Here is a 4,976-nt window from a genome sequence, read left to right as displayed (position 1 = left end):
ACAGGGACTGCCATCACTGACTGATGGGGCCTGTAGTGGCTAAAAGTGACAAAACTACAGGGATTGCCATCATGATGGGGCCTGTAATGGCTAGAAGCAATAAAACTGCAAGGACTGCCATCATTGACTACTGGAGTCTTAAAGCCTAAAACCTGGCTGGAAACATACTCCCCCTCACGATGAACGGTGGAAATGACGACGCGTCGATGACAGACCGCGAAAGTGGAAGATCATAATGAGCTCTTATTCATCAAATCACCCAAAAAACAAATCTGACAGATTTGACAAAGGGTTGGTGAAATTGTTTCAACCTATAATTTTAGTGTTGAAATTTCTTGGTGTTAACAACTGACTGTCCTTGAAGACCTTTCAGAATAGAGAAGAAGATAGCAGAAGCAGTAGAGGTAGGACTAGGTGTTGGTGCATCGGTGGCACAAGTGGCGGAGATGATGGTCGAAGACTGTGGTCGGAGACGGTGCCCGAAGACGACGGCCGAAGACGGTGGTTGGAGACGGTGGCCGGAGACGGTGTCGGCGGCGGTGGCCGGAAATGGTGGTCGGAGACAGTGGCCGGAGACGGTGCCGATGGTGCTGGCCGGAGACGACGGCCGGTGGCAGTGGACAACTGGCAGGTGGCGGCTAGTGGCGAGCGGCAACGGGCAGTGACGGATAGCAACACCGGACAGATGCGAGATAGAAACTAGAGATTGTCCATTGAAGTATAAAGGCATAGGTTGAAAAAGAAACTTTTAGGGGGGGGCGCTGATGGCGGTGCCCACCAGCGGCAACAAAGACAAAGTAGAAAAGGAACAGAAAACTTGCTCTGATACCATATTAAATATAGTGAAAATTATATATTGGAATTAATCCCTTGTGTTAAATACACACATAGGGTTCTCTATTTATAATAGAAGAAATATGGGTTAAGCCCAAATACAAATGAATATGTAAGAATAAAATAAAATAAAATAAGAACAATGTTTCCCTAATAAATATATAGGGACTATATTTCCTGAATTAACATAAACACAATATAAACTAAATATAATATCTCTAACACAACTGTTCGTTCTAGGAGAAAATGAAGAACAGTCTACTACCATGGGGCGTGGCCTTACTGTAATACAGGCCCAATCGGTCAAGGATATCTTACTTAAGAACAAGGATTTGTTCATGTGGACCGCGTCGGACATGCCGGAAATCCATCCTGACGTAATTTCTCATAAGTTATCCTTGTTCAAAGATTATCGACCGGTGTCGCAAAAGAAGCGAAGGTTGGGGGAAGAAAAAAGAAAGGCGATAGATGAGGAGGTTCGCAAATTGTTGGAAGCAAGCTTCATTCGGGAAGTAAAGTACACCACCTGGATGGCCAACATTGTGATGGTGAAGAAATCCAATGGGAAATGGAGAATGTGCACAAACTTTACATACCTGAATAAGGAATGCTAGAAAGACACTTATCCTTTCCCCAGTATCGATGGCTTAGTTGATGAAGTCTTTCGGTATGAGGTCTTGAGTTTTTTAGATGCTTACTCAGGTTATAATCAAATTCCTATGTACCGACCGGACAGGGAAAAGACCGCCTTCATAACGGAACGATCTAATTATTGCTATGATGTCATGTCGTCCGGGTTGAAGAACGCGGGGGCTACTTATCAACTGTTGATGGATAAGGTCTTTCAAAACCAGATAGGGAAGTGTATGTTGATGACACGGTAGTGAGGAGTCGATCAATGGAGGAGCATGTCAGGGATTTGGAGGAAGTGCTTGGGCAGGTACGCAAATTTGGAATGCGCCTGAACCCTTCCAAGTGCACGTTCGGTGTTTCAACGGGGAAGTTTCTGGGGTTTATGCCAACTTCCTAGGGAATTGAGGCCAATCCCGACAAGTGTAGAACGGTGTTGGAAATGAGGAGCCCGCAAAATTTAAAGGAAATACAGAGATTGGTGGGACGACTGACATCATTGTCACGATTCATTCCAAAGCTAGCTAAACGCATAAAGCCCATCTTGAAGATCATGAGAAAGGATGCAAAAGGAGGTTGGGACGAGCATTATGAGGGGGCTTTTGAAGAGGTTAAGAAGATTCTTACCGAACCTCCTGTCATGAGGAGACCAGATCAAGGTTGTGAGCTGCAACTCTTCTTAGCTGTCGACGAGGAGACAATCAATGCTGTGTTGGTTCAGGAAACTCCGGAATTCAGGCCGATCTATTTTATGAGTAGAATTCTAAAGGACGCTGAAACATGGTATCAACGATTGGAAAAGGTGGTTTTATCGCTGGTAAATGCGGCATGACGGTTGCGACCATACTTCCGAGGGAATCCCGTAGTGGTTCAAATAGATTACCCCATTGCAAAAATCTTGAGGAAGCCCGACCTAACAGGAAGGATGATAGGTTGGTCGGTAGAACTTTCAAAATTCGGTCTGCGTTACGAACCACGAGGCTCTATTCGGGGGCGGCACTGGGTAGAGTTTGCGGCTGAGTTGCCTATGGTGGAGAAAATTGATAGCCGCTCGAAGCTCTTTGTGGATGGATCATTTAGCAGACAAGGACGGGGAGCTGGGATTGTTTTGGAGGGCCCAGACGGTATGTCAGTGGAGCAGTCTTTGATCTTTTGCTTTAAAATTAGTAATAATCAAGCTGAGTATGAGGCTTTGCTAACCGGGATGGAATTGGCTCAGGATTTAGGAGTTGAATTTCTCGAGTGCAGAACAAATTCTCATTTAGTTGAAGGACATATGAATGGTAATTTTCAGGTCAAGAACGATCAACTGTTGCAGTACGTTCACGAGGCCAAGCAACTGGCATCTCAATTTAAATCTTTAGAGCTGAAGACTATTCCTAGGGAGGAGAGTACTAGAGTCGATAGGTTGTCCAAACTAACCAGTGGCAAGGAGAAGGGGCACTTATCCTCAATGGTCAGACAAATCCTAACGAAACCGACCAAAAAGTGCTTGTAGGTGACTGGTATGACCGATCGGGAAGATTGGAGGAGGGAGATCATCTCCTTCATTAAACAGCAGGAGGAAGGAAGAACGCTCCGACCGAGTGAAGCCAAGCAGATCGCTAGATACGTCATGGTAGGTGAAGAGTTATACAGGAGAGGATATGCGACTCTGATGATGAAATGTTTGGCAACCAAGGAAGCGGGATATGTGATGAGAGAGTTGCACGAGGGGATATGCGGGCGACACAGGGCAGTCGGGCGCTAAGGGCCCGGGTGCTGAAAGCGGGGTTTTTCTAGGTGACGATGGAAAAAGTTTGCATGGCTTTTGCGCAGAAGTGTTTGAGTTGTCAAAAACAAGGGAATGTTTTCAATGCACCAGTGACTGAATTACATGTTATCGTGTCTCCTTGGCCATTTGCGTAGTGGGGAATGGATATTGTAGGCCCATTCCCGACTGATCGAGCTTAGATGAAATTTATGCTAGTGGCAGTTGACTATTTTATTAAGTGGGTTGAAGCTGAACCTTTTTCCTGAATTTCGGTGGCGCAGGTTCAAAAATTTGTGTGGAAGCTCATTAGTTGATTCGGCCTGCCTAAGATGATCGTTACTGATAACGGTCGGCAATTTATAGACAAAAAACTCGTCGCCTTTTATAAAGACTTGGGAATCCACCCTGTGACGAGTTCGGTGGAGCATCTCCAAACGAATGGCCAGGCGAAAGCAGTTAATAAGGTTATCGTGCAGGAGTTGAAGAAGCGCCTCGGGGAAGCAAAAGGAGCGTGGGTAGATGAGCTCGATCAAGTACTATGGCGTTATCGATGTTCCCCCCATAGCGCTACTGGTGAGTCGTCGTTCAATTTAACTTACGGGACCAATGCCATGTTATCGGTGGAAGTTGGAGAACCAACCTTGAATGAAGAACAATTGCGAGCTAACTTGGATATATTGCAAGAGCGCAGGGACGTGGCGGCCGTGCGGGTGGAAGCGTAGAAGAGGTTGGTGTCCCGAAGATATAACACGAATGTTCGTTCAAGGCAATTTGTTGAAGGAGATCTGGTCTGGAGGAAAGCGGCAGAGGCTAGGAAGACGAGGGACCATGGAAAGCTAGCAGCGAACTGGGAGGGACAGTTCAGAATAAGGGAAAGTTTGGGCAACGAAGCATATCATCTGGAGTACTTAACTGGAAAGCATATACTGAACACATGGAACGTTTCTCATCTTAAATTTTATATCAGTTAAGTAAACGATGTATTGCTATTTGTGAAAGTTAATAAAATCAGATGATTTTGCCATACTTCTTTTGGTATATAGCTATTACTAGCACAAGTACAGGATTCAAACCGTTAGGGATGGAGTCAGGAAAATGACTTCGTAAAACCCCACCCAACGTAGGAAGTCAGGAAAATGACTTCTGCCTCAATACGATCGAGGGGAGGCACGTTCGAGAGGAAGTCAGGAAAATGACTTCAGAAATTCCCGAGTCAATGTAGGAAGTCGGGAAAACGACTCCTGCCTCAGGATGATCGGGAGGAGATGTGTTAGGGGTGAAGTCAGGAAAATGACTTTGTAAAACCCCACTTAACGCAGGAAGTTAGGAAAATGACTCCTGCCTTAGAACGATTGAGGGAAGGCACGCTCGGGAGGAAGTCAGGACAATGACTTTAGAAATTCCCGAATCAATGCAGGAAGTCAGGAAAATGACTCCTACCTCAGGATGATCGGGAGGAGATGTGTTCGGGGAGAAGTCAGGAAAATGACTTCGTAAAACCCCACCCAACGCAGGAAGTCAAGAAAATGACTTTTGCCTTAGGATGATCAGGAGGAGACACGTTCGGGAGGAAGTCAGGAAAATGACTTCAGAAATTCCCAAATCAATGCAGGAAGTCAGGAAAATGATTCCTGCCTCAGGACGATCGGGGGAAGGCATGTTCAGGAGGAAGTCAGGAAAATGACTTCAGAAATTCCCGAATCAACGTAGGAGGTCAGGAAAATGACCCTTGCCTCGTGTCGTTCGGGAGGAAGTCAGG

Source organism: Vigna radiata, unplaced genomic scaffold (genome assembly GCF_000741045.1).
Source record: "Vigna radiata var. radiata cultivar VC1973A unplaced genomic scaffold, Vradiata_ver6 scaffold_285, whole genome shotgun sequence".
Classification (NCBI taxonomy): Eukaryota; Viridiplantae; Streptophyta; class Magnoliopsida; order Fabales; family Fabaceae; genus Vigna; species Vigna radiata.
This window is presented reverse-complemented; position numbering follows the sequence as displayed.